This window comes from Nicotiana sylvestris, chromosome 8, assembly GCF_000393655.2.
Source record: "Nicotiana sylvestris chromosome 8, ASM39365v2, whole genome shotgun sequence".
Lineage (NCBI taxonomy): Eukaryota > Viridiplantae > Streptophyta > Magnoliopsida > Solanales > Solanaceae > Nicotiana > Nicotiana sylvestris.
Window position 1 is genome coordinate 205211722 of NC_091064.1, and position 6000 is coordinate 205217721.

Genomic DNA, 6000 nt, shown 5'->3' on the forward strand with positions numbered 1-6000 from the left:
ACTTCCCAACCAACCTCATGAATTTCATCAACGAAAGCTGTGAAACGGCAGGTGAGGACATGATGCCCAGTGCATCCCTTAGGCGAGATGGTCACCGTTCCTATACTGTAACATAACAAAACCCCGTGGTAAAGGAGCCTCCACGTCTATAGAGGAAGGGACGCCCCCAGCGGTAAAAACAAATCCTCGAGGCGTGGCTAAATGACACGCTAACAAGTGTCTTCAACAAAATTGCCCCAAAAACGACAGCAGAAACTGCAAGGACTTGCACGATACAACAAACAGACAAGAAGTGCAACCAACCCATCCCTCCAACAATAGGTATAACTCACAATATCATTGATAATGCAGGTGACAACGCCCTCTCCGCCATTCTAAAAGGGATGGAAGAAATGGACAATGAAACAAGGCACTTCGAGACCAGACGAAAGAACACCAAGAACGGGTTGATCAGATATCGGGCGCTCCTAACCTGCTATCGAAAAGGGTCGGCGGCCAGTTCGTCGAGCAGCTACACTAATGATGCAGCCCCACATGCCATACCAAAGACCTTCAAAGTACCGCCCTACTTCAGGATGTACGATGGCACGACCGATCTCGAAGATCACGTGACTCACTATGTCACCACCGTGAAAGGCAACGACCTCTCCAAGGAACAAATGTCCTCCATTTTATTGAAAAAGTTTGGTGAAACACTCACGAGATTAGCATTGATGTGGCATTCACAGCTACCCGCCCGCTCCGTAGAAACTTTTGAAGAAATGGCCGACAAATTTGTAACTGCCCACACCAGAGCCAAGAAGGCCTAGGCGAGAGTAAACGTATTATTTTCCATCAAAAAGTTCTTGGGAGAAGCGTTAAGGGACTTCCTCTCTTGGTTCAACTGAGTAAGGATGACTCTGCCAAACGTATCTGAAGAGATGGCGGTCGTAACCTTTCAGAACGGGCTGAGTAGAGATGGTTCAAGAGCAACTAGAAAACTGTTGAGTCGATTGATAAAGTATCCCCCAACCACTTGGGACGAAATCCACAATGCTTATTGTGCCGAGGTCCGAGCAGATGAGGACGACCTCAATGGGCCAACTCATTGACTGACCTCAGTACAAGCCAAATCTAGAAAAGATCAAAGAGACAATGATAGAAGAGATCATCCAATTCCACGACCTAAACGAGAAATACATGAACCATATATTATGATAGCCATTGCGCCCTACCCCCGCTATGAAGAAGGCTCGTCCAGACCAAGGATGGGAACTCATCGGAATGAAAATGTTATGCCTCACTTATTATCTGCTCACAATTTTTGTCTGTCACCTACAGAGATAGTCTATGCTCTGGAGAAGCTCGAATCGGAAGTGAAGTGGCTGCCGAAGATGAGATCGTACTCGAAAACCAGAAAGTCCAACGCCCCTTGTGAACTTCACCAGGAACGAAAGCACAAAACTGAAGATTGCATCGCCCCAAGGCAAGAAGTTGTAAACATGTTGCGACAAGGGCACCTCAAAGAGCTGCTAAGCGATAGGGGAAGAGAAAATTTCGCTAGAGGACGTGTGTCACACCTTCTTTTCACACCCCCAGAAGGGTATAAGGACTGATAACTATGATTTTAATATATTTTATACTCCTTCATGCTTAAGTTTTAATTAGAGATGTGTACAAAATAGTCCTAAAAGGCTCACAAGTTGTGCTTGATTGTAGGTTTGATCAACAAGGTGATAAGATGTCAAAGATCAGATCAAAAAGGAGTGAAACTTGCACAAGTACCAAGACAAGACAAAGCTCAGGCAAAACAGGGCCATTGCAGCCACACACCATTCTATGCGGTCCGCACAAGTGAAGTTCAGAGAGGCTGCTATTCAGGCACAAAGGCAATGCGGCCGCAAGTGGTTTTGTGCGATCCGCATTGGGATCAATGCGGTCGCACTCGATTTAGTGCAGTCCGCAGAGCCAAGGTTCAGAGAGTTGCCAGTTCCAAGTTTAAAGCCCAATGCGGTCCGCGCTCCATTTCATGCGGACCGCGCTAGAAGCCACCGCGGCCGCACTCGATTCTGTACGGTCTGCATTACCCAAGTTCAGAGAGCCGTTTATTCAAGTTCAGAGCCCTATTGCGTCCGCATGTGATTTTGTGCGGTCCGCACTAACCCCGCAAGGGTATTTTTGTCCAGATTTTTCAGCTTAGTATAAATAGCTTCTTTTCCCATTTTTAGGTCATCAGATAGTTTGTACTGAAGGCTGCGCTCGTGACTTCGATATTTTTAGCTGTTTTGAGTAATTTTAGCTTTATTTCAACATAGAATCTTCAAGTTTAATTTAGCAATTAATTAATATGAGTTTTTCTTCATCTATTTCTTTGTTTTCTTCTCTAATTATGAGTAGTTAGACCCATAAGCTAGGGTTGTGGCTCAATCTTAGTGTGGGTAATTGATGGATCTTGTGTTTTAGGGCTTGATTGATTATGGGTGTTTGGTATTTGGACTAATTTCATGTTTAATTGCTGAATTAGTGGTTGCAAATACTAGTTTGTATTTAGTTGACTTTGTATCTTCTTGAGAAAGAGAGCCTAAGTCTCTGAAATTGGTCCAACAAGTAATTGGGGCGTACTCAAGAGATTGATAGCCCTAATTAAAGGGTTAAACCTAGAGATAATAATACCCGACTTGAACCTTGATTGCTTGTGCAAATTTGCATACCCAATTGGTCTTGAGAGAGTCAATTTGGGCAAAATCACTCGAACTACCGAGAGGTGTAGAGTGAGTAGAATCGTGCAATGGTTATATCATACTCCCCAAATATGACAATCATACCTTAAACTCCGTCAATTGACCACCTAGGTGAAAGTCACTACCCTAGTGCATTTTATCCATTTGAACAACTCGCAATAGTTTAATCTTAGCTTATTTTAGTTTAATTGATCATTGTAGTTCTATACAATTAGAAGTAAATCAAAACCCAAAATGTTTAGAAGTGCAATCAAGAGCAAATACACAACTCCACTTTAGATAGACACCCAACTCCAACTTCTAGCTCCTAGTGAAAATTGATCCCGACCTTAATCTGGCAAAAGCTGCTTCGACCTCTCTCGCTACTCAATAGTAGTGCAGGGTTGGCCTAGATCACTTTTTGGCACCGTTGCCAGGGAGCTAACGGTTTTGCCTATCTATCTGAATAGTTTTGTGTATTAGTCTTTCCAGTAACCAATGGTGAAAACTCAAAAATCCATGGTTTCCTGGTAGAACCCTATTTTGCCCAAGTTATTTCGGAACCGGAAAAAAGAAGCGGGTTTTCGCACAGATTGCTCATAGTGTAGGTCCCACTTGTATATCGTATTTGGCCGAAGAAGCATCGGACAAGTTGGAGTTCTTACCTTCTTGGGACTCCATGTACCAAGATCTGCTTTTATTATATGGTCAATACCGATCTATTTTAGTAGATCATATGGATGTAGAAAAAGCTTCTAATTTGGATGAAATAGAAACATCTCTTTTCCATTTCTATTTACCCAATTCATATCTTTGTTTCGTGTGTTCCTGGGAGGAATTCAATCTCAGAATAACACCTAAATAACTACGGCTAGAGAGTCAAATAGGTCGGGAAGAAAGAGTCTGAGGTCGGGTCGGACGACATACATCTTGGTTGGTTCCATCACCACTAGAGATTGGACATATATATAATTTTTTTTCTAAAAAAGGGATTCTTATATATATATTTTTAAAATAGCTGCAAGACCAAAACGGGGTGCAAAAAACCGAAAGCCCTTCTTTTATTTAAGTTCCTCCCAGATGCATGGCTTATATACCCGGCTCAACATTCTTGGAAAACAATCGAATCGAGGGTTCGGAGGAGAATTGTCCATTCAATCTTGTGAACTAATGGAGACCGAAATTGGAAAAAGAGATACGAACGGTAATTGTCCGACACTACGTTCCTCGATCTTCAAAGAAAACTGACTCCTCCTAATCCTCCTTCTCCTTTAGGATAGGATCCTCCTTGGTCCTTCTTTCACTAATGGTCTCACCATTTTCTAGTAGTAGTAGTTCGCGCGAGGGACTTTCCTTTCTATTGCTTGCCTTTGCCTTTCACTCTCATTTGGTCTCTTTCTTCTATAAAATAAAGTGAAGCAAATCGCATGGCAAAGAAGCAGCCAGCTGCTTGCCCCCTTCCACTCAGCCTTTCTTCGATGTGTGAATAAGGTCTTAGTCTGTATGGGCATTCTAGGCAGGTCACAATAAGTAGCTAGTCGAAGGATTAGACCAATCGCAATTCATCACCATCTTGCCCGCTTCCAATTGATGACTGGCTATTATATAAGTGTTGACCTAAGCCCCTGCACAGGGGCTCGGCTCTCGAACCATACATGAGTTGTATCGTACGGCTCTTCCTAAGAACTTGAAGCCCCCTCTCTCTAAAAAAATGCATGCATTGATTTCCAATAACGAATAGGCTAGCTCTATCTCTCAATTACCTATCCTGTGCTCGAGAAGGTCCCTCAGTTCCTCGGTAGCACCTCGAGGTGCATTTAGTTGTCTTACATGAGACGAGGGCTATTCCCCACTCCATGGCATGACACCTTTTGCTCTTCTATTCCGCCCGTCCAGACGCGATGCCCTTTCTCATTATCATCTACCGACCTTTTTTTCCTCCCGGCTATTCACGCATGAAGATCGTCGTATGTATGCTCGACTTCGGTTGCCAGTGCTATAATAGGTAGAAGTACATTATGGCAAGATCAGTCACCCAGGCAAACAACCCTCATCCAAGAAAAATTGTGCTATACCCCCCGTTCCCTATAGAGCGAAAGAGCTGCCTGGTGATCCCTAGGTTGCAGCACGTCCGATCATTAACTCCTCGCACTGTTGCCGCCATTTCTAGGACCGACCGACGCCTCCCCTGCACAGGTACCTACGTAGTGTAGTTTTGGTCGCACATTCAACATAGCGTTCAGACTCATGTTCTTTCCTTCTGTGTTACTAATTTGTTTGTGTCACAACTTCAGGTACAAAATGTCAGCGAACTTAAACAATGCACCTCTTGTAGATCTTCCGCCGGGAGAGGAAGTAGATGATAATGTTGAAGATGAGGTCCCTATTGTGCCTCACGGACAAAGGAGAGGCCTCCCGGCCAATGATAATATTCTAGACCTTCCCCCGCCACCTCCAAGAGTGGCTCTTAGAGTGATTCCAAACCAAGGCTATGCAAGTGCTATTGTCCCACCCCGAATCCGGGCGGGCAATTTTCAAATAACCAATGTGATACTGACATTGCTGGAGCAGCGTGGGTATTTTACGGGCGCTGCAAATCAAAATGCTTACAAATATCTCAAGGGGTTCATGGATACATGTTGGGAGAGCAAGCAAACTAATGTGTCTGAGGATGCTCTTCGATTGAGACTCTTCCCATTCTCACTTACAGGGAAGGCATTGGATTGGCCCGAGCGACTTCCCAACCATCCCATCACTACTTGGGATGAGTTGGCGGACAAGTTCATTGCAAAAAATTTCTCACTGGGGCATATGGCTGCATTGAGAGATGAGATATTGGCCTTCAAGTAAGAGCCCACAGAACCTTTGCATGAGATTTGGGAGCGTTATAGAACAATGGTGAAGGAATGCCCCAACAATGATATGACCGAGGCGATGATTCAACAAACATTTTACCGGGGCTTTAACACAACAAACTAATGCATAGTGAACCAACTTGTTGGGGGCAACTTTATGAAGTTGTCTTATGATGAGGCTTGTGACATTCTTGACGAGATGGCTGACACTTCTTCTGCGTGGTAAAGTAGAGCCAACGTGCCCCAGGGTGACCCCACGGTCACTCATTTACACATGGAATTACATGATCATGGGCAGGATATAGCTGAGTTGACAACTACTATGAACCAACTAGCAAAGGCATAGTTACAACAAGTGAATGCCATGGAGGGTGTTAACATGCTTGTCAACAAAAGAAGACAAAGAAGTCAACAGAACCAAGGGAATTCGGAGCAACTTGACAATG